Below are 25,753 nucleotides of genomic sequence, written 5' to 3'. Positions count from 1 at the left end.
TTTTTATTTGATTTTTTTTACTCCCATGCATAGTCATATTAAATATTAAAACCTTTCATTTAAATAAAAAACATATTTAAGCCGTATGTCAAATATGTAAGTATTCAATTCAAAGTGATTTTTATTTAAAAACAAGTTAGTCACATTCAAATCCAATGTGGCCATCTTGGTTTTAACTATTATAAAAAGTAGTTCAATTCATAGTATATTTGATGGTTTTTTATATTTCAAGTAAATACTTTTTCAATTTGTTCGGCATATTTACTCTTTTATTTTGAATATAGAACGTTTTCAAAATTTGTATTTGACCAAATAATTGTAAATTATAAATACAATTACATACATAGGTATGTATATGTATTAAGTTTGTGACCCATATACACAACATAATTTAAATTATTAGTAATTTTCAAAAGAAAAATATATAAAAATAAAATAATAAATAATATATAATATAATATAAAAATAAATAATAAAATAATATTTAAGGAAAAGGGTTTTAGTTACGGCTGCCCAACCACCGGCAGCCTCTTTCTATTTCCATGACAATTATCATAAGATTTGGCTTTGTAATTTACTATTAAAAGTACAAAAACATGCTTAGCCAAAGAAAAAATGTGCGTGCATTGTAAACGCTGGGCCGTAACGAAAAACTAAAACCAACGGCACAATGTGCATACTTACATACATTCAGACAAATTAGAGACAAATATGAACAAGCAAAACGGCAAACGCAAGCGCGTCTTCTTCTTCCATTCGCATTTGTACATTGGTGACCAAGAAAATATGTATGTGCAGAAGCCATAAATATTTCTTGTGTACCGATGTTTTAACAATAAGATATGTTCTTATAATATATAAATATAATAAAATAAAATAAATAATACTAAATTGACATATACAAGTTATTAAACTTAAGGACTTATTTGTACATATTTTCTTATTTTCTTCCCCATTACTTTGACCTCTATTGTAAAGTAACGGCACGCTACAGATTTTGTGCGTCCCTTTTGCACACATGCATATGTATGTATGTATATGCGAAATATTTTGACACTCCGCTTTGTAGCGAATCCCGCGATCATTTCGAAGCAAGCGGTTCTCCTGATCGGATGTAAAAGTGATTAATAGAGCTCGGAAGACAAGTGTTCATTTAAGTGTAATATAAAAGTGAAAAGTATAGAAAAAAGGTGAGTCAAATAAAAATACAATAATTACTTAGTATTAAGGCATGTGCATGTCCACGTTTTTTTGTCGCATTTTTCCTTTTTGAGTTTCTTCTTTGTTGTGCGCGTTATTATTTCGTGAAAATTTAGATAATACATTTAACGAAATAAACAAAGCTCAAAAGAAAATTACATTTAAAAACAATAAAATATATGCGATTGGGTAATAAACATGAAGTGGATAAAAAATACGCGAAAGAAATGAAGAATATGAAAGGAAATTAAAAGGAGTAGAATGCACGAGATGGAAAACACTAAAAAGGTGCAAAAAAGACGCTTTGCTGCCGTTGCATTCGGTTCTGTGGCGTCGCAGTCGTTTCATCTATTTCTTTATAATATTTTTTTGGTTCTTTCACGTGATTTTTCTTTAAATCTAACTAATTTTGATATTTAAAAAAAAAATAAAAACGAAATAAATTTAAACAATATTTTTGTCTTATTTAAATCCGTTTATATAAAAACACCTACTCGAAACTTATTATAAAACTTATTAACTTTTTCTTTATAGATACAAATTTATTTCAACATATTGTATTTGATATATGGGACCCATTTAAGGAAAAGGTTTTTTGCTTTTACGAAGAGCAAATGCAAAACAAAAAGCAACTTAAACTATTAAAGACAGTTCAGAAAACTGTATCACTTGGTAATGTATAATTTTTTTTAAATTTATAAATTTTATCTTTTTATGATAAGCTTGACTTTTTCTAAATTATGCCATTACCAAAAATCTAATAACATATTCTTATTCACAGATTACAAGGACTAAATTTACACCGTATTGCTCACATCTGTCATCTTAAATAATTCGTGGACCGTCATTAAAGGAACCAACAAGCGAAAGAAATTATCACTTTTATGACTCGCAGGAAAGTTTTGTACGCACATGCAGGCGTACGAACGTGGCAAAACAAAAAAATGTGTGATTATACAAAATATGTATAATAATGTATAATATGTATAATAATGTATAATATGTATAATAATGAATAATATGTATATGTATATATGTATCATATAAATTCTAAGAGTTACGTTAAGTACAAATGTATTTAAAACAAAAGTAATGATGACGTGTTAGCATGGTAAAAATAGAGTTTAAGCAGAATTGTTTGGATTATAAGTTTACGTTTATTTTTAATAAAACCACATACTTATTTGGGTCTTTATTAAATATAAATCACGCTTGTTTTAAACTACTGATTGGTTTAAATTGAATATGCACCATATTAGTATGGATTAAATACTATATTTAAATCAAAAATAAAGTACAGTTCTTTTGACGGGGATTATATTTAATTTAAATAAAATTTGTATTTATATTAAAGTTCATCCCAGTCTGATTTAAATATGAGAATTATTTAATCCAAATAAAGATATGCTGGGTTTGAGGGCGGGCTATAATTGTTTTAACTATAAAAACCATTCAAATGAAATGTTCTATTTACTGGAACTAAATATGAAAATATTTAAAATAAATATAAAAATATAATACTTTTTACTATGGAACATATTTAATTTAATTATTTTGTACTATTTTAACATATTTGATCGAAATTAAAAAATCGTTGGATTTACTACGAAATTATTCAAAAAGTATTTAACTATTTAACGTTTTCGTTTTTACGATTTTCATGTTAGGTTCTAAACCGCTGGGAAAAATAGTTGAAACGTTGGCGAAATAGTGACATTTACGATGTTTTTTCTACCAGTGTAGTGATCCTGATCAAGAATATATATACTTTATGGGGTCCGAAATGCTTCCTTCTATTTGTTACATACTTTCCGACGAGTCTGGTTATCCTTATTGCTCTACAAGTAACGGGTATAATAAGTTGATATTTGGTTGCCAAGGCGGAGTTGGTGTAATAATACTCTGTACGCTCAAAATAATTTGAGTGACGCCTATTTAACGTATTATAAAAGCTACGCAACAATAAGTTCTGTTAAAACAATTAGACCTTGAGTTAGAAAATAACTCTATAGCTGACTCTATAGCCTTAGTGGTCGAAATAAATATACTTTTTTTTGTTGGGCTGTGAAATTTTTAATTTTTAAAACTGTTGCTTTAATAAATTCACCTGTAATCGGCAGAACTTAAAACTGAAAATTTCCAAATTTTTCCTTTGTTTGCTTTTTTGGTTGCTAAGGCGGAGTTGTATAGCGAGTTCAGCAGTCTCAAAATTATTTAAGTAACGTCTTTAAACCTTTTATTAAACATTATAACAATAAGTTACGTCAAGCCGATTAGGCCTTGAGTTTGGAAAAAAGCTCTTTAGCTTTATCTATAGTTATAAAATTAAAAAAAACAAACTTATGTTTATTGCGTTGAGAAACTAAGCAGAATACATTTTAAAAAATATAATTTAATTTAATATTATACTTAGACTGCCTGTAATTTCTTCTACTAACATTCCAAACTTAATAATATTGCGAACGAAAAAAAGTGTAATAATACAGACTAAGAAAAAAAAGGTAAATAGATAACTATTTAATTTATATCTTAAAACCATTTTAAGATATTGAATTTTTTAAATATTGATGGTGCTTTTGTTCCTTACTCTGTTGTCCCTTTAACTGGTGATGGAGCTTGCTTATTACGATTTGTTTGACCATGAAAATTATGCTGATGTAATTAGAAAATCAGTAGTTGGTTAGTAGTTGGTCGATGGAATCATTAATCTTTTTATTCTTCTACTTCTAATGGAATTCCTTATACCAAACCGGTGGATTATAAAAACAATAAGATTCAACCGAACACGTTTGGTTGGATAAACTTTAAGTTCCAACGGTTGTTGGAGAGTGTGTACAGTCTCTGCCTGAGATGGAGCTTGTAGGTAGCCATGGGCATACCCACCGTGTCCTTATCGCGAAGGATGTCGGCGGTTGTCCCTTTTCTTGCTAGCTTGTCTGCTATGCAGTTGCCCTCAAAATTACGGTGTCAGGCACCCAGATGAGGTTGATTCTCAGATGAGTGGCCACCGCGTTAAGAGATTTGCGGCATTCAGAGAAAGTTTTTGAGTTTGTTGTGTAGGAGTCGAGGGCCCTGAGGGCTGCTTGACTATCCGAAAATATACAAATTTCTATGTCGCGATGTTCTGATGTGTCCAGGTGGGCCATGGCCTCCTCAATTGCCATGACTTCCGCTTGGAAAACTCTACAATGGTCTGGTAGGCGGAATGAGACTTTAATGTCTAGTTCGGGGGAGAAAACTCCCCTACCTGCTTGGGAGTTAAGCTTGGAGCCGTCTGTGCACACAGAAAGAAAAAATTGATATGATGGTCAATTTGATGAAATCCAGTATAAATTCGGCCTTGATGCGGCACATATCAATTTGATATGTTCGATATGGTAAAAACTATATTTCGGTGATATCATTTTTACATTAAGCGGTATAAATTATTTGAAATATTTTTGTTGTAAATTTGATGTTATTGTAAATTTGATATTATAATTTCAAAATTACATTGTAGTAGATTGGATATTAAAAATACCAAATTTATATTATTGTTAATTTGATATTATGTCAAAAAAATTTTTAAATAAAAAATAATATACCAAATTTTTTTATTATTTATTTTATTTAATTTTCATATACGTTTTATTACCTATACCAAAATATTTACAGTATTTCTTATTTACACATTATTTTAGATATTTACATTGGGTCTTTTTTTTTAATTATGTATACTTATTAACTAAAATTTCTTATTTGTGATTAACTTATAATTATAGTTTTTATACAATCGTATAAGATTCCAGTTCGGCATCCATCACATAAGCTTAAAGGGGCTTGCTAAAATTTGAAACCTTAATTAATTGAATAATAAAAAAAATTTGTGAAAGACATTCAAGAATATGCAAAATTTTATGAATTTTATGCATCTGTCTATACATACATATGTATGTAGATGAGAAGCGACTTTGCAGGGCGGCGTAGAAAAAATTATTAATAGGCATGTACATACATCCGAACATATATTTAAGCGCATTTTAAAATATGTTTATGTTTGAGTGCAATTATGTTTATTGTTAGATGGACATACTTATTAATTTTGTTTTCACGCTGACACAGCCTCTACACATACACACGCTTACGCATACGTTGTCGTGGGGCAGTTATATAAAAAAAGCCTCTAAGAAAACCGCACACGATTTTAGTTTTTTCCACTTATTATGTTACTATGTTTTCATAACACTTTAGACATATACACATTATATATGAAGTTTAGTCACCTTTTCCTTGTTATGCGCACTTAGGGAAACACTGACAATGTACGTCTGACCGGCATCACGATTAAACTCAAGTGATAAGCAATCCACTACATCGTGTGTAACTGCAAGCGATACAACGTGATCGAAGTAGGTCAATCCGAATTTCGAATATATCTTTTTCGCTTCCATTCACGTGATTGATGTCGTCAAATTGCTATATCCTCTCTTTTTCGATGTCAAAGAATTTCGGAAAAAAGAGAATTCGACAACTTCACATTTTTATACCCGTTACTCGTAGAGTAAAAGGGTATACTAGATTCGTCGGAAAGTATGTAACAGGCAGAAGGAAGCGTTTCCGACCCCATAAAGTACATATATTCTTGATCAGGATCACTAGCCGAGTCGATCTAGCCATGTCCGTCTGTCCTTCTGTCCGTCTGTCCGTCTGTCTGTCCGGATGAACGCTGAGATCTCGGAAACTATGGGAGCTAGGCTATTGAGATTTGGCGTGCAGATTCCTGAGCATCTTACGCAGCGCAAGTTTGTTTCAGTAGAGTGCCACGCCCACTCTAACGCCCACAAACCGCCCAAAACTGTGGCTCCTACAGTTTTGATGCTAGAATAAAAATTTTAACTGAAATGTAATGTTCTCATCAATACCTATCGATTGACCAAAAAAAAAATTGCCACGCCCACCCTAACGCCCATAAACCGCCCACAAACTTCAATAAATCGTAAGTATGAACGTGGATATCTCGGAAACTATCAAAGATAGAGAATTGGGATTTCAGATTTAGATTCCGTAGCCTTATACGCAGCGCAATTTTGTTACGCGAACATGCCACGCCCACTTTAACGCCCACAAGCCGTGAAAACCTGTGACGCCCACAATTTTTATGCTAGATAAAAAATTTTAGCTGAAATGTATTGGTCTCGACAAAACCTATCGATTGGTCCAAAAAAAATTTGCCACGCCCACTCTAACGCCCATAACGCTTAAATCTGTATACCGCCGGTAGGTGGCGCATTTTAATCTCGCTTTGCTACTTGCATATCTCTATTTAGCTGAGTAACGGGTATCTGATAGTCGAGGTACTCGACTATAGCGTTCTTCCTTGTTTGGTATCAATTTGACATTAGTTAATGGTAAAATTGATATGTGTCTATAAAACACAAATTTACCATGCGCATATTAAATTGATCCTGGCTCGTTTTTTTTTCTGTGTATATGTTGACGGCGTTTTTGAATTGGTGTGGAAGGTTGTCCCAGTATGTACCGGTTTGTATGAAGATCATGTATCTTCTTCTGAAGTTGACTATGGGTGGAACGTAGTCTGTAATATGTGGTATGGATATATGGCTTGTTAGGATACTGGAGTGACCCGTAGATCCTGTTGTCCATGCCGCTGCTTCGCGGAGCCTCAGCGCTGTTGCTGATGCCCAGCTTTTGGCAAGTAGGTCCAGGGGTTGAAGGTCGAGGATTGTGTTTAGTGCTTCAGTGGCGCTGGTGCGGAGTGCCCCACTGATGCAGATTTCTGCGCTTCTTTGGATCTTGTGAAGGATCTTGAGGTTATAATTCTTTTCTAGGGAACGCTACCAAACGATGTTTCCGTAGAGGAGAATGGGCCTTACTATTGCAGTGTATAGCCAGTGAACTAAAATAGGGGATAAAAAATGACTTTCAAGAATGACACCTAGGTACTTTGCTTGAGTGCTAAGGGTTAGGCGTGTTTGCTGAAGTTTTTGGAGAATTCGATTTGGTATCTTATACTTCCATGTAAAAAGAAGTCGTTCGGTCTTTTCTGATTTAACTCCACGTCCACAGTCAGCCGTCCACCATTAGATTGCAAAGAGTTTGCGGGAACTTACCCTGCAGTAGGATACCATGTCATCCGCGTAGGCTACCACTTTAGTGCCTCTTCTAGAAGTGATAGTAGTTTGTTGACCACTATAGCCCAGTGAAAAGGGTGGGGTTCCTCTGCTGACATTCCTGGTCCAGTGGGCTGATCCCATAGTGGAGTACACTACTCTGCTGGTAAGCACGGTGTGTATAAGTCCAACTATGGGCCGCTCAATTCCCAGTTCAGTCAGAGCGCCAGTAATAGCCGTTGGGGTGACTTTGTTGTAGGCGCCTTCTATGTCTAGAAACGCTCCTATAGAGTATTCCATATTGCGGAAACCTCTCTCTATACTAAATACTGCCTTTACGGTACGCGTGCTGAGCATCGGAGAGTAGGCTTGGGTTAATGGTTAGCCTGATATGGATGTCAATTAGCCTTTCTAGGGTCTTCAACAAGAAGGAAGAGAGACTTATCGGGCGGGAGTCCTTTGGGTTGGTGTGGGAGGGTTTGCCAGCTTTCGGTATAAAAATTACTTTAACGTCCAGCCACCTTGTTGGAATGTGGTTTAGAGCAAGGCAGCCGTGGAAGATGGCTGTCAGCCAGGGTAGAGATATATCTAGTGTACCCGGCTGGGCCGGGAAGAACCCGTCCGGGCCGAGGGACTTGAAGGGCTTAAAAGAGTTAGTAGCCCACTTAATGCGGAACAGAAAGGCTTAAGTTGATTCAAAAAAATCAAACTAAGCTAAGAGCAAAAAGCTTATACATCTTCATATATACTCAGTTTGGACAGATGGTATTTTTACCTTCTTCCTTTACTGGCTCGCCATGGTACAGGCACGAAAAAATTTAAGATGCCATGACGTATGTTCGTTATTATTGAAAAATTAATTATAAATGAAAAAATTATTAATGAAAACATAAATGACAATAGGTGAATCGTGCCTTATAATTGTGTTCTCTTGCTGAATTTTGATGCTCACAATAATTTAGAGCTCAGTAGTTCAATAAAATCAATTAAATACGTTTGCAAGTACATCAAGCTAATGTTTCTCTGAAAAGAGATATATATATCAGTAGCTCAGTGTGGAAAATGCTTGCTTTTCCCATTCATGAAAGGTTTCCGGCTATTGTTCATTTACAAGTGCCTTCTATGACAAATAAAAAATTCAAAGAGGAGTGCAATATGCGGATTTTACTCGAAAGAGACAGAGAAAAATTCAAAATCAGAACTTTCGTGAAAGGCATCGTGAGAAACTTAACACAGCACGAAAAATACAACGAAAAAATACAAAAAGTACACATTAAAATTCAGCATTTTATTACGATTTAAAGCTGGCATAGAATAATGAATAAGAGATGTTGTTTTTGTGTTGCCCTAAAATGGCAGGAGGAGTCGAAAGGAATGTGTTGAAGGAGGGAAAAGACAAACTTCCGTATCTTAACACATTACCATAACCTCTAAAGTCTTTTAAACGTTAATTTCACATTTTATGGGCCAAAAAACATAATATTAGCTTTCAGATGATTTTATTTGGGGCTACAAAAGTTAGTAATGATGGTTATATGCGCACATTTAAAATTCCGGGGCAAGTTTACCACTTGGTTGGTAGCGTTTTGCCAGTTTCTACAAATTTATTTAATTGGTAAGGGGACTCGATTTTAGGTGTAACAACCATCCTGGAGTTGAAAATTACTTAGTTAAGCCCATACAGTTTATGCTGCATGAAAATAATCCTTATGTTAAGAATTTTAGATTCGCTCTTTTAAAATGGTCATTCAGGCCGATAGAAGGCCTGGTGGAGCTCTTACAGATCGATATAATAAAGCAAATCAGGTTGCTTTGGTATTAGTTGACCTAAAATTTGAAAAAAGAGACATTATTATTTAGGGTTATAATAATCTTATGATGCTTTTGCAAAATCCATTACTTTTTTGCCATAGGAAAGATGGTTATATTAAAAAAACCTTTAGAACACAATCTCAGCATTCGACTTTTACTGTTTTCAAATATTTCTTCGAGATAATGATAAGAATCACCTGCATTATTTTAGATTTCTCTTCATTCGTTTTTGGCTGATATTTATGATAAAATAGAAGCAGAAAGGCTTAGGTTAGGTTAGGTTAGGTAAAAGTGGTTGGAGTTTAGATACTAATCCCCTCACTTAGGCCACACTGGGCCCCTTGTGATACGACGTGATCTCTGAGCAGATCCTTTTCCGTAGCTCATGGGTTATTTGCTCTCGCGAAATATTTGGTTCTTCTTAGGAAACATAAGAGCTTTTGAATGTTTACGCCTTGAATGGCCGCAGGGTTCGGATGTGTGTAGCTTCCTAGGGTTTGAAAGCCCTTTAGGTTATGCGCTGGGCAGAAGCATAGGATGTGTTCGATGCTCTCCTCTTTGTCTATCTGTTTGCAGCTGCGGCAGAAGTCGTGATTACTGAGTCCCAGCATGTGCGCATGAGTCCCTATAAGAGAGTGGCCCGTGAGGGCATTTAGGAGAGTGGAGATGTCTTCCCTACTGCATTGTAGAAGAGTTGTTGCTCTTTTCGAGTTGTAGTTAGGCCACGTGAGGCTAGAATTGTGGCATGTTGAGATTGAGTTCCAACGGTTGTTGGAGAGTGTGTACAGTCTCTGCCTGAGATGGAGCTTGTAGGTAGCCATGGGCATACCCACCGTGTCCTTATCGCGAAGGATGTCGGCGGTTGTCCCTTTTCTTGCTAGCTCGTCTGCTATGCAGTTGCCCTCAAAATTACGGTGTCCAGGCACCCAGATGAGGTTGATTCTCAGATGAGTGGCCATCGCGTTAAGAGATTTGCGGCTTTCAGAGAAAGTTTTTGAGTTTGTTGTGTAGGAGTCGAGGGCCCTGAGGGCTGCTTGACTAACCGGAAAGATACAAATTTCTATGTCGTGATGTTCTGATGTGTCCATGTGGGCCATGGCCTCCTCAATTGCCATGACTTCCGCTTTGGAAAACTCTACAGTGGTCTGGTAGGCGGAATGAGACTTTTATGTCTAGTTCGGGAGAGAAGACTCCCCTACCTGCTTGGGAGTTAAGCTTGGAGCCGTCTGTGTACACAGAAAGAAAAATTGATATGATGGTCAATTTGATGAAATCCAGTATAAATTCGGCCTTGATACGGCACACATCAATTTGATATGTTCGATATGGTGAAAACGATATTTCGGTGATATCATTTTTACATTAAGCAGTATCAATTTTTTCAAATACTTTTGTTGTAAATTTGATGTTATTGTAGATTTGATATTATAATTTCAAGATTACATTGTAGTAGATTGGATATTAAAACAAGGAAGAACGCTATAGTCGAGTACCTCGACTATCAGATACCCGTTACTCAAAGGGAAATGGAGATATGCAAGCAGAAAAGCGAGATTAAAATGCGCCACCTACCGGCGGTAGACAGATTTAAGCGTTATGGGCGTTAGAGTGGGCGTGGAAAATTTATTTTTGGATCCATCGAGAGGTATTGACGACACCAATACATTTCAGTTAAAATTTCTTATCTAGCATGCAAATTGTGGGCGTCACAGGTTTTCGCGGTTTGTGGGCGTTTAAGTGGGCGTGGCAAACTTTATTTTAGGTCAATCGATAGGTATTGTTGAGATGAATACATTTCAGTTAAAATTTTCTATCTAGCATCAAAACTGTAGGAGTTACAGTTTTGGGCGGTTTGTGGGCGTTAGAGTAGGTTTGGCAGTCTACTGAAACAAACTTGCGCTGCGTAAGAAGCTCAGGAATCTGTACGCCAAATCTCAATAGCTTAGCTCTCATAGTTTCCGAGATCTCAGCGTTCATCCGGACAGACAGACGGACAGACGGACAGACGGACAGACGGACATGGCTAGATCGACTCGGCTAGTGATCCTGATCAAGAATATATATACTTTATGGGGTCGGAAACGCTTCCTTCTGCCTGTTACATACTTTCCGACGAATCTAGTATACCCTTTTACTCTACGAGTAACGGGTATAAATACCAAATTGATATTATTGTTAATTTGATATTATAATGTCAAAGGAAGAATTTAAATAAAAAATAACACCACATTTTTTTATTATTTATTTTATTTAATTTTCATATACGTTTTATTACCTATACCAAAATATTTACATTATTTATTATTTACACATTATTTTAGAAATATACATTGGGTCTTTTTTTTTACTTATGTATACTTATTTACTAAAATTTCTTATTTGTGATTAACTTATAATTATAATTTTTATACAATTGTATAAGATTTCAGTTCGGCATCCACCACATAAGCTTGAAAGTGCTTGCTTAAATTTGAAACCTTAATTAATTGAGTAATAACAAAAAATTTGTGAAAGACATTCAAGAATATGCAAAATTTTATGAAAAGCAATGAAAATCACGTGCAAGTTATCTAACCCGTGAAACGGTTCCACTTATGGAATTTATAAACAAATTTTCGAATTCAAACACAGCGACATTGCCTTTGCCTTTGTTTAAGATTCTGCCTTTGCCTTTTACATTTACTTCGCGCTTGACCATCCTGCTAATAAAAATAAACCAATCGTAAAGTAAACACAAGCTTCCGTTCGAAGCCCAAACTCTTTCGTTCAAAGACCACAGTAATCATATTGCGTTCCGATTTTTAATCAATCAAATCAAATCGGTCAGCATAATTTCATTTCACAACGAGATGCGACAGTTTCAGCATAAGCTTTTATTTTAAACAAAAATTATGGTTCTCGAAGCTTAAGAAAGAAAAGCTTCTGGCCGAGGTTCATTGGATAAAGTTTTAGAATTAAGAGGCAGTCCTATTTTGTCCGAGACCGCGATCGGTTCGAGAGTAATAAATAAGTGTCTTGTATAAGTGATAAGAAAAAAAGGTTTAGCACCAAGTTGATTAAATAATAAAATTTATTTTTTTTAAATATTACCAGTGACGAATTTAATTGGCACCCAACGTGGGGCTGCTTAATCAAAATAAAAATTAAATTTTAAAATGGAACTAGAGCAGCCAAAAACTCAAATTTTTAGTGGAAAAATCAAAACGTCCATCACAAATCGACGACACATAACATTGTGACAAGTGATCGTCATTTAAAAATTTAAATGGAAATCAATTAATGTAATAATCCATTTAAATAAGCTGGTAAAATATAATAAAGGTGGACCGAATAAATTAATTCACAGTGTAAGAACACACAACAAAAACAAAATAATAAATTCAGTGAAAACCAAAAATAACAATTAAAACTTAATAGCAAAAAAACAATTTAAACAAGAAAGAAAGTTAGCTTCGGCAAGCCGAAGCTTATATACCCTTGCAGCTATAATTATTAAATTTAAAAACACAAAAAATGATATTCCCAATAGTATAAGATAATATGTCAAAAAACACTGAAGCTATAATTTGTTTCATATTATTTTCCTACCAATTTTCCGATCGTTCCTATGGCAGCTATATTATATAGTCGTCCGATTTTGATAAAATTAAATTCAAAACTCAGAACTAATTAAAAAATGTTATTTCCAAGCGTTGGAGGTTATATGTTGAAAAACACCGAAGCTATAATTTGTTTCATATTATTTTTCCACCAATTTTCCGATAAAAAATTTTTTTCGATAAAATTTAATTCAAAATTCAAAACTAATTAAAAAAAGGTATTTCCAAGCTTAGGAGGTTATATGCTAAGAAACACCAAAGATATAGTTTTTTTGTCCGATTATTCCTATGGGAGCTATAAGATATAGTTGTCCGATCCGGCTGGTTCCGAGTTATATACTACCTGCAAAAGATATAAGACTTTTGGGAAAGTTTCAGCCCGATAGCTTTAAAACTGAGAGACTAGTTTGCGTAGAAACGGACGGACAGACGGACAGACGGACATGGCTAGATCGACTCGTCTAGTCATGCTGATCAAGAATATATATACTTTATATATACTCCTTCACTGCGTTGCAAACTTCTGACTGAAATCAATATACCCTCTGCAAGGGTATAAAAAGAAAATTAAATTTAAATAACAAAAACAATAAAAATCAAAAATTAAACAATAATTAAAAAAAACTTAAATATTTCAATAAATAACAAAGAAGGAAGGAAGAAGGGGCTAAAGGGCAATCCCTCTCCAAAATTCTAGTCGTGTTGAAGAACCAAAATAACAAAGAAGGAAGGGCTGAAGCGCAATCCCTCGCCAAAATTCAACACGACTACAACTAAAACATCAAAGAGACAAAGCCTTTAAATTGAAAGATCGTAAGAGATAAGAACAATTATATTTTTAAGACAAAGCTTATAAGTTGAAAGATCGTAAGAGATAAGAACAATTATATTTTAAGTAAAAATTTAATTTGAAAGATAAATTATATAATACATCCTGGAAGATTTAATAAATAGCTTTGGTGAAATAAATTTAACAATGGCAACACCAAATTTTTCTGCAGGTAGTATAGCAACAGCAGGCGGCTTAACAGTTGAATTAATAAATAGATTGATAAATGTTCAATTAAATGAAGTGAGCAGGAAAATAGAAGGTTTAGAAGGAAAGTTAGCCACAGATGCAAACACTGTGGAGGATTATAAGATACAGACAATCGACCCAACTATAAAATGCGATACAACACTTAAAGTGGTAAAATCTTTACCAAAATTCACGGGGGAACCAAGACAATATGTAGGTTGGAGGGAAGCCGCAGAAACTGTAATGAGGGTCTATAAAATTCAAAGTAAGATCGCCTTAACAATTTTACGAAATAAAATTTTGGGAGCTGCCCATGATGCTCTTACCAATCATGGCACTGTTTTAAACTTTCGAGCAATCTTGTCTAGATTGGACTTTATATATAGCGATAAACGACCAATACATATTCCTCAGACAGGGACGAATGACAGTTACAGAATACTATAATGAAGAAACAAACAAAACAATAAAATGCTTTACGAATATTTATATCTGGGCTAAATGTATCTATCTCAGAAACTCTTTTCTCATTAAATCCACCAGATTTACCCAATGCTTTGGCAAAGGTCCAAGAATTAGAATCAAACAATTTCCGTGCTCAATTTTCAAACAGGTTTCATGGATTTAAAAATGGAAATAAATATCAGGGAAACAACTTACGATTTGATCAAAAACGACAGAATAATATTACTAATAAAATGGGAAATAATTGAAGTAATAACCAGAATTATAATTGGCCACAAAAAGAGAAATTTTTGGCAAAACGATAATCCAAATAAAAATCAAAAGCAACAAGCCGCCGAGCCAATGGATGTTGATCCATCGATTTAACTCCAGAATAAGCCCGATTACAATCGGCAGCCGAATAATAATTGGCAGGCAAATAATAATCGAGGTAGATATAATAATAATTATTATCAAAATAATAATCGATCAAATAACTATCGCACTAATCAAAATAGAGAGCAAACTCAAGCTCAGAAAAGGGAACCAGATGGAACGGTAAATCAGCCCGCTAATAAAGTAACCAGATTAAATAATATCAACGAAGATCATTTTTTAGACCAGACCCCTACAGGGGAATGCCTTATTTAAATAGGACAGACCGAAAAACCAAGAAGCAGTTAAAGATTTTAATAGATACAGGAGCCACTGCTTGCTATATAAAAAGGGGAATTTTCGGAAATAAAAATGAGTTATCACTATACAAAAAGGTAACTACAGTTCATGGGTATTCAAATATAAGGTATTACCATATTATAAATATATTTAAAACAAGAAAATTATTTTATGAAATCGAAGGATTAGAATCTGATTTGCTAATTGGATTTAATTTATTAAGAAAAATTGGAGCTATAATAAATACAGAAAAGGGAGTCTTGGAATATAAAGGGAAATCAGAAAAGTTAAAATATTATGATAATGAGGAAAAAAACGAAATAAGTTTAATTGAAGAAAATAATATTCTTCCGCTAAAAGAATTCATTATAAAAAAATATTTTAATGAAAAAAGTAGCGAAAACACTGATTCATTATTTGTGGAAAATAGTGAAATAGGCTTGTGAATTAAAAATCCTGAGAATGCCGACGTAGAAATATCCGTCAATAAAAATACAAATACCTTGGGAATTAAAAATCATGAGAGTGCCGACGTAGAAATATCCGTCAATAAAAATACAAATATCTTGGCAATTAAAAATCCTGAGAGTGCCGACGAAGTAAATACCGTCAAAAATCGAATAAATAAAAATCACTTTAAAAGTAAAAATTTTAAGCATGCCGTCGTTGAGTTATCCGGCAAACAACAAATAAACAATATAGGTACTGATCAATTAGACGGACTAAAGGAAAAAATAGTTCACTATATTGAAAAAGAGCATTCAAAGATAAATATGCAAATTCCTTATAAAACAGACATAAAGGGGGAAATAAATCTTATTCACGACAGGCCAATATACGGGAAACAATATCCGTACGCTTTATCTGTCACCGACTTCGTGAATAGCGAAATCAGTAGAGTGTTAGCAGAAGAAATTATAAGGCCTAGTCGAAGCCCTTATAATTCACCAGTTCTGGTAGTCCCAAAGAAAGGAGAAAATCAAGACGGAAGCCGTAAATTAAGACTCGTCATTGACTGTAAAAAATTAAATGAAAGTACTATACCTGACAGGTACCCAATGCAAGACCCATCAGTAATTCTATCTAATTTGGGAAAAGCAGGATATTTTTCAACAATAGATTTAGAATCAGGTTTTCATCAGATATTAATGAAAGAATCTGATGTGGAAAAAACATCATTTTCAATAAATAATGGAAAATACGAATTTTTAAGAATGCCATTCGGACTAACAAATGCACCAAGAATTTTTCAGAGAGCAATGGACGACATCCTTAGAGAACAAATAGGGAAAACATGTCAAGTCTGCATGGACGACATTATAATATTCTCAAACTCAATTGAACAACATTATAAAGACTTACAAAATTATAAATATATTACTAAGGGCAAACATGAAAATCTCTTTAGAAAAATCAAAGTTTTTTAAACGCGAAACCAGTTTTCAAGGATATATCGTATCTTATAACGTCATCAGGACAGACCCAGAAAAAATTGACACCATTATTAAATATCCGCTTCCAAAAAATATTCGGGAACTAATAAGTTTCTTAGGCCTTACGGGTTATTATAGAAAATTTGTTTTAAATTACGCCTCTATAGCCAAACCTCTAACAAAATATCTTGGAGGTCATAATGGCAAAATTTCAAAAAGAATGTCAACAAAAATGTTAATTCAGCTAGATGACCTAGCTATTAAAGCTTTTAACGAGCGGAAAGAAAATCTCATTGCTCAAGTAGAATTAGTTCAACCGGATTATAATTAAAAATTTACCTTGACCACCGACGCTTCGGACATCGCAATTGGTGCAGTGTTATCTCAAGAAGGTAAACCAATTACTTTTATTTCAAAAAGCATGACTAAAACGGAACAAGTTTATGCAACTAATAAGAAGGAACTTGTAGCCATAGTATGGGCTCTTACAAATCTAAGGAACTACTTATACGGAGTGATTGGAATTGAAATTCAAACCGATCATCAACCAAAATCTTTCGCAATCTCTGATAAAAATCCAAATATCGAAATGAAACGCTGGTACTCCTTCATAGAAAGTTTCACTCCAAAAGTCATTTATAAGCCAGGTACAACTACTGTAGTTGCAGACGCCCTATCAAGGATTCAGATCAACAACTTAACTGACAGTAACGAATCGGTCTCAGATCTAAACACTCAGCATTCAGCAGAGAGTAGTTTTGAGAATGTTATACAAGAAACCCGTAAACCCTTAAACCAGTTTAAGCAACAGTTGCTATTAGCAACGGGGAGGTATACAATACATGAGTCGATTAATATATTCGAAAATACGAGACATATAATAGAATTTGACACTCCAAAAAATTTGATGTCAATATTAAGGGAATATATTCCTCCTAATTTAACGGTAGGTATTCATTGTACTTTAGAGGACTTTTATCGAATTCAAAAACCACTTAAAGATAATTTTGTGAATTAATTTTTGTATACAAGAATATTTGTTTAAGATGTGGAAAATTCTGAAGACAGAGCACTTATAATCGAAGAACACATAGCAGAGCACACAGGGGACTTGACGAAAATAATAAACAAACAAGGGAGAACGCTATAGTCAAGTACCTCGACTATCAGATACCCGTTACTCAGCTAAATGGAGATATGCAAGCAGCAAAGCGAGTTTAAAATTCGCCACCTACCGGCGGTATACAGATTTAAGCGTTATGGGCGTTAGAGTGGGCGTGGCAAATTTTTTTTTGGATCAATCGATAGGTATTGACGAGACCAATACATTTCATTTAAAAATTTTTATCTAGCATGAAAATTGTAGGCGTCACAGGGTTTTGCGGTTTGTGGGCGTTAAAGTGGGCGTGGCAAACTTTTTTTTGGGTCAATCGATAGGTATTGATGAGAACCTTACATTTCAGTTAAAATTTTCTATCTAGCATGAAAACTGTAGGAGCCACAGTTTTGGGCGGTTTGTGGGCGTTAGAGTGGGCGTGGCAGTCTACTGAAACAAACTTGCGCTGCGTAGGAAGCTCAGGAATCTGCACGCCAAATCTCAATAGCCTAGCTCCCATAGTTTCCGAGATCTCAGCGTTCATCCGGACAGACGGACAGACGGACAGACGGACAGACGGACATGGCTAGATCGACTCGGCTAGTGATCCTGATCAAGAATATATATACTTTATGGGGTCGGAAACGCTTCCTTCTGCCTGTTACATACTTTCCGACGAATCTAGTATACCCTTTTACTCTACGAGTAACGGGTATAATCAGTAGATTGTATTACTGGCAAAACTTACACCCAGAAAAAAAAGAACGAAAAAAATCAAGAACATTTTTCATGAAATGCGAACAATCCGTTCTCCATTTTTAGTTCTCACATTTCGAACGTTTGTTCACGAAAATCGAACGGTGTTGGTAACAATTTCTACCGACGAACAACTTGGTTCCAAATTGCGAAAAATGTTCTCAGATATCGAACGCCGTTCCTGAAAAAGCTGCGATAGACGCGTTGATGTCTATCGAAATCGATAATATCAACACCGTTCATAAAAACATGTATGTAGGTCTAGGTCCCGATTTTCCGCACACGAAAAATTCGCTCGGTGGTCCAGCTGCTAGAGCGTCCGCCTTCAACACATGGTAGCACAGGTTCGAGTCCGCGAGAAGACGGTTGTGAATTGTAAGTTTTATTAAAATATTATTTCTAATGTATATATGTTCTTCTATTAATAAATAAATTCTTTGTCTTCAGCAAAATATCCAAAATACATTGAATTCTAGCAATAACAAAAACATAAGGTGGGAAATTAAATAAATCTCTACCGGGCGTCCAGACAGTCTAGCGTGTACACAAACCTCGTTTTTTTTTAGATTTTTATGTTCTCAGGTTAAGCCCGAAATGTTCTTAAACTGACACCATTCGTTCGGAGCCCGACCCTAAAGTTTCGGTCACATTTTACGAACGACCGTTCATGAACTGTCAACAAACGGGCTCACGCACTTTTTGACAACGTTTGGTCTTGATTTTTGAACGTTTCGAACGGATTTTTTTCTGGGTGTACTTACAAAATTAAAAGAATATATAAAAAATTGTAAAATTTGCAATGAAAACAAATATAACAGACATCCAATTAAAATTCCAATTGGAGAAGCCCCAAACCCAAGTAAAGAAGGCGAAAATTTACACATCGACATTTATTACGCGCAAAGTCTTACTTTCATAACTTGCATTGACGCTCACCCAAAATTTTTAGTAGTAAAAGAAATCCAAAATAAATTAAATATCGTAAACAAAGTAATGAAACTTCTTCACAATTTCCTCAAGCCAAAGTAATAATGACCGATAATGAACCAAGCTTTACCGCGGCCCAATTTAAATTTTTTGCACAAAGGTGCGGCTTAACTTTACATTACGCAGACCCGAGGCACAGTACCTCAAACGGACAAGTTGAAAGGGCACATTCGACACTAACAGAATAAGCTCGATGCATTAAAGAAGAATTTATGTAACCCACTATTCCGAAATAGTAATTAATTCTGCAACGAACCAAAAACCTTTCGACGTACTATATAATAAAATAGAGCACGATAACATTCCTCAAATTTAAAAAAAAACACAAGAGAAAATGTTAGAAGCACAAATGAAAACAGAAAAGAAAAAGTATATCACGTAGGACAGGTAGTTTATGAAAAGAAACACGGAGAAAGAAATAAACTTAAAACTAGATATAACAAGGAAGAACGCTATAGTCGAGTACCTCGACTATCAGATACCCGTTACTCAAAGGGAAATGGAGATATGCAAGCAACAAAGCGAGATTAAAATGCGCCACCTACCGGCGGTAGACAGATTTAAGCGTTATGGGCGTTGGAGTGGGCGTGGCAAATTTATTTTAGGATCAATCGATAGGTATTGACGACACCAATACATTTCAGTTAAAATTTTTTATCTAGAATGCAAATTGTGGGCGTCACAGGCTTTCGCGGTTTGTGGGCGTTTAAGTGGGCGTGGCAAACTTTTTTTTGGGTCAATCGATAGGTATTGATAAAAACAATACATTTCAGTTAAAATTTTCTATCTAGCATCAAAACTGTAGGAGTTACAGTTTTTGGCGGTTTGTGGGCGTTAGAGTGGGCGTGGCAGTCTACTGAAACAAACTTGCGCTGCGTAAGAAGCTCAGGAATCTGTACGCCAAATTTCAATAGCCTAGCTCTCATAGTTTCCGAGATCTCAGCGTTCATCCGGACAGACAGACGGACAGACGGACAGACGGACAGACGGACAGACGGACAGACGGACAAACGGACAGACGGACAGACGGACATGGCTAGATCGACTCGGCTAGTGATCCTGATCAAGAATATATATACTTTATGGGGTCGGAAACGCTTCCTTCTGCCTGTTACATACTTTCCGACGAATCTAGTATACCCTTTTACTCTACGAGTAACGGGTATAAAAAGTAGTTAAAGACACGGAGAAAGAAATAAACTTAAAACTATAAAAAAAACAAGTAGTTAAAGAAAATGTACCTAACAAAATAATAATCAACAATAGAAATAGAATTGTTCACAAAGATAATATAAAATTCTAAAAGTTTATGTAACCTTTTTTTTACCTTTTCCAGAAAATGTTTTATCGAGCACCTGATACTACACCTTATTTTATTAACAAAATCAGAAATAATTGACTATACAAGTCACGAGTATCTTTTATTCAAGGACAATAAAGGCGTATTGACGTACGATTCATACGCAGAATTATTCCACGTAACTAACTTAAGTTTTTATAAAGAAATAATAAAATTGGAATCAGAAAATATAAAAAGGGATACTGATAAAAGGTCACAATGGGAAATTAAATATGACCTTGAAGTAATCGAATTAATTTTATCACAATTAATATCATCTAGATCAAAAAGGGGGATAAATGAGATAGGCACTGGTTAGCTGGAACTCCGGATCATGATGATTTTATTAAAATTCAGAATAAGATCAATGAATTAATTGAAAATAATAATAAGCAATTTTTTAAAAATTCCAAATTTTTCAAAGAATTATAATCTCTTTCTGATGATTTTTAAAACGTTTTTATTGATCAAGATTTACCATTGCGAAAACATCGCTTACGATTATTAACATTTGATCTGCAAAATTTAATTGACACAATCACACTAGCAAAAATTGACGTTTTTAATACCAAAATATTAAACAATGATGACATCATGGAAATATTAAAACATGAACAAAAACCAGTAATTATTGCTGACTTAATGGACATCTCTGTTTTTAAAATCGCACTGCATAATGAACTTTTAATAATTTATATAAATTAACCAATACTAAAAAACAGATGCGAAATATATCACGCTAGAGCGAATTCCCAAAACGATGGAAAACTAGTATTAAGCAATCAAGTCGCAAATTTGTTTTATGAAATGTATAACTTTAAGAACGAACTTTTTAATAAGTATTGCACTTTAAGTAATGAAAAAACTTGTTTTACCCGCTTATTAAATGGTGAAAAATCCACTTGTAAAAAAATAAGAGAAAACAAGGAAGAACGCTATAGTCGAGTACCTCGACTATCAGATACCCGTTACTCAGCTAAATGGAGATATGCAAGCAGCAAAGCGAGATTAAAATGCGCCACCTACCGGCGGTATACAGATTTAAGCGTTATGGGCGTTAGAGTGGGCGTGGCAAATTTTATTTTGGATCAATCGATAGGTATCGACTAGACCAATACATTTCAGTTAACATTTTTTATCTAGCACATTAAATTGTGGGCGTCACAGGTTTTTACGGTTTGTGGGCGTTAAAGTGGGCGTGGCAATTTTTTTTTGGGTCAATCGATAGGTATTGATGAGAACAATACATTTCAGTTAAAATTTTTATCCTAGCATCAAAACTGTAGGAGCCACAGTTTGTGGGCGTTGGAGTGGGCGTGGCACATTGCTGAAACAAACTTGCGCTGCGTAAGAAGCTCAGGAATCTGCACGCCAAATCTCAATAGCCTAGCTCCCATAGTTTCCGAGATCTCAGCGTTCATCCGGACGGACAGACAGACGGACAGACGGACATGGCTAGATCGACTCGGCTAGTGATCCTGATCAAGAATATATATACTTTGTGGGGTCGGAAACGCTTCCTTCTGCCTGTTACATACTTTCCGACGAATCTAGTATACCCTTTTACTCTACGAGTAACGGGTTTAAAAATAAAAAAGTAGACATCTTACAAGATGGTGCCATTCTTATAAATGGTAACAATATTGTTAACAACTCCCATTTAAACGGTTCATTTTTGATAACATTTAATGGTACAACCGAAATTAATAATATATCATATACCAATTTGGAAAAAAAAATTCTTAAATTCTTAACTACGAACCACTTTAAAAATTATGAAATATCCGATTACATATTATCAAATAACTCAGAACTTTCATTAGATAATATAAACATTTTAAATCCTTTCATTAAAATTAATAATACTAAAATATCACTTACCTTTATATTATTAATATTAATCATTATATATTTGATCTTTTTACTTATTATAAAATACAAAAATTCTTTATTATTTGTAACCAAAAAAACACGGCCAGAACCAGAAAAATCTATTAACCAAGAAAATTTTTAAACAGTATTAAGAGATCAATTAAATGAATTTCATATTGAATCGGGACGATCCATTTTAGAAGGGGGAAAGTTATCCAACCCGTAAAACGGTTTCACTTATGGAATTTATAAACAAATTTTCGAATTCAACCACAGCCTTTTTCATTTACTTCGAGGGCCGCGCTTGACAGTCCTGCTAACATAAATAAACCAATCGTAAAGTAAACACAAGCTTCCGTTCGAAGCCCAAACTCTTTCGTTCGAAGCCCACAGTATTGCGTTCTAGGTTCAAATCATATTGCGTTCCGATTTTCAATCAAATTGCATCGGTCAGCATAATTTCATTTCACAACGAGATGCGACAGTTTCAGCATAAGTTTTTATTCTAAACAAAAATTAAAGTTCTCGAAGCTTAAGAAAGAAAAGCTTCTGGCCGAGGTTCATTGGATAAAGTTTTAGAATTAAGAGGCAGTTCTATTTTGTCCGAGACCGCGATCGGTTCGAAAGTAATAAATAACTGCCTTGTATAAGTGATAAGAAAAAAAGGTTTAACACCAAGTTGATTAAATAATAAAATTTATTTTTTTAAAATATTACCATTGCCGAAATTAATTTTCATCTGTCTATACATATGTATGTCGTAGAATAGTTGGCCAATTCAAATTATAACAACTGTTAGCTTTGGTTTGTCTTTCGCTTCCCATTCGCTTTCATGTACTTCTGTGCTGTTCCTTCGGCTTTTCAAATGGAGGCAACAGTTTCTGTCGTCAACGTTAGTCTGTGCACTGGTGTGAGCGAGATAGAAGGATCAGGTGTCCGCATCAAAAAGGAATAACGGAAAGTTCTCAGTAGTGTGTGTATTGGAGTGCGAGAGTAGAATAAAGTAGAGAGCGACGCTGGCAAAAGGGACGCAAGCAGTAAGAGAGAGCATTCGTATTTGAAGAGCCAAACTGAAAAGATGCCACGCGCCAGAAAACGTTTCCGTTCGGACCAGCACGACGCGACGCTTGGCTTTTACTACAATTCTCGGATCGAGTTGCAACAGGAGATGAAAGCCTTTTCTTTTGATGCTGGACCGAGCCGCGGTACTGTCGAAAAGAAGAAAAGTAAGAAAACAAGACCATTCTTCAATATCAGATGTCACAAATGCGGAAAAGAGGGTCACAAGAAGGCGGAGTGTCGCTCGTCTAGTGTGCCCCCGCGACTTAGTCAACTAGCTAATCAACGTTTTGGACATAACGGAGGAAGAGATAGCTCGACTCTAATCTGTTTTAAGTGTGGAAAGGAAGGGCATGTGGCTACTGTGTGCCCGGATCGTCAGGAGCGCTCAGTGACGGTCAAGAGGGATTATGTTAAAGCTGTCAACCTGTGTACCGTACTTGAGCCCCTTGGAACTTTTCAACAATTTGGTGAGTCGTTCCAATTTTGTTTTGACTCAGGAGCCGAGAGCTCGCTCATCAAGGAAGCCGTCTTGTAAAAGCTGTCTGGATCTAGAATAAATAACGTTGTAATTTTAAGAGGTATTGGTCGTAATACGGTTTGTAGCACCCTACAGATATTGGCTAAAGTTTTGATTTGTGATCATTCCTTCGAAGTTCTTTTTCATGCAGCTCAAGATAGTTATATCAAATACGATGCTTTGATTGGGCGAGAAATTTTGAGCCAGGGAATCGGTGTATTAATAACATCTAATTCACTTTCAATGTTTAATGAAAAAACTGTATTGTCTGTCTTGACTTCAGACTGTGTTCCCGATTTGGCCAATGTTGATACCGATCTAAGTGGTTTAGATAAGGATAGGCTAACATCAGTGCTTCAAAATTATTCTGGTTCGTTTATAAACGGTATTCCACAAAGTCGCGTAACTACGGGGCAACTAGAAATTCGACTGATTGATCCAATCAAGACAGTTCAGAGACGACCTTACAGATTGAGCGTGGAAGAAAAAGAACAAGTGGAAATGTCTATTAAACAGCTGTTGGATGCGAACATTATAAGACCAAGTTCCTCCCCCTTTGGAAGCCCGATGCTTCTTCTTAAAAAGAAAAATGGAACTGACCGTGTCTGAGTTGATTATAGGGAACTGAATTCGAACACTATTTCTGACAAGTATCCGTTGCCACTTATTTCGGACCAGATAGGTAGACCAAGAGGTGCTAAGTTTTTCACCTGCATAGATATGGCAAGAGGAGTTCACCAAATCCCAATTCTTCCGAATTCGATCGAACGAACAGCGTTCGTTACTGCGGGCGGACAGTATGAGTTTGTTACCATGCCATTTGGGTTAAAGAATGCCCCTTCCGTATTTCAACGAGCTATTAATTGTGCTTTAGGTGATCTTGTTCATCGTATGTAGTCGTCTACATGGACGACGTTATGGTAGTAGCAGGTACCAAAGACGAAGCTTTAGAAAGACTTGAGGTAGTTTTGCAAACCCTAACTAAAGCCGGATTTTCTTTTAATATCACCAAATGCTCATTTATTAAATCCTGTGTTGAATATTTGGGGTTTGAAGTTAAGGCAGGTGAAATAAGATCCAATCCAAGGAAAATAAAGGCATTGACTGATCTGCCACCCCCACAGTCTGTGACCCAGCTGAGACAGTTAATTGGTCTCGTTTCTTATTTTAGGCAATGTGTCCCTCAGTTCTCACAATTGTTGAAACCTCTGTATGCTTTAACTTCCAAAATCATATCGTTTGAGTGGAACCCGGAGCACGAGCAAGTACGACAAAGAGTAATTTTTATCTTGACCAATGAACCCGTGCTCACTATATTCGACCCACTTTTTCCGATTGAGCTTTACACCTACGCAAGTGCTGATGGTTACGGGGCCATTTTATTGCATGGGATCGAGAACAAGCCTCGAGTGATCGAGTATTTCAGCAAAAAGGACTTCCCCTGCCGAATCAGGCTACGAGTTGGAAACGCTCGCAGTATAAGTCTCCATGAAGTATTTCCGTCATTACTTGCATGGTCGTCAATTTACGGTGTATACGAACTGTAATTCGCTCAAAGCTTCCAAAACCAAAGCCGAGTTAACTCCTAGAGTGCAAAGGTGGTGTTCGTATATGCATTCTTTTAAGTTCGATATTGAGTATAGACCAGGTGATCGAATGGCTCATGTAGACTTTCTCTCTCGAAACCCAGTGTTGGAAGATTGTAAAAATTCAAAAGGTATAACCGAAAAGCGTATAAACTTGACAGAGATTACCGACAACTGGTTGCTGGCAGAGCAGCAAAGAGATGAAGAAACATAATCTATCGTGTCCAAATTGCGCAATGGAGAACTT

At 35.2% G+C, this 25,753-nt stretch overlaps 2 long non-coding RNA genes across 5 annotated transcripts in view; one reads left to right on the top strand and one right to left on the bottom strand.

The window, feature by feature from the left end:
- Window positions 1-25,753, bottom strand: part of LOC139354516 (uncharacterized) — a 269,094-nt gene that overhangs the window by 110,357 nt on the left and 132,984 nt on the right. The gene's annotated exons all lie outside the window — the stretch shown is intronic.
- Window positions 82-2,406, top strand: LOC139354130 (uncharacterized). The gene is made up of 4 exons (XR_011605208.1): window positions 82-96; window positions 979-1,190; window positions 1,735-1,872; window positions 1,982-2,406. It is a non-coding gene; the product is annotated as an uncharacterized lncRNA (long non-coding RNA).

Source organism: Drosophila suzukii, assembly GCF_043229965.1.
Source record: "Drosophila suzukii chromosome 2 unlocalized genomic scaffold, CBGP_Dsuzu_IsoJpt1.0 scf_2c, whole genome shotgun sequence".
Lineage (NCBI taxonomy): Eukaryota > Metazoa > Arthropoda > Insecta > Diptera > Drosophilidae > Drosophila > Drosophila suzukii.
Note: the sequence above shows the minus strand (reverse complement) of the source record. Positions and strands in the feature narration are given on the sequence as shown.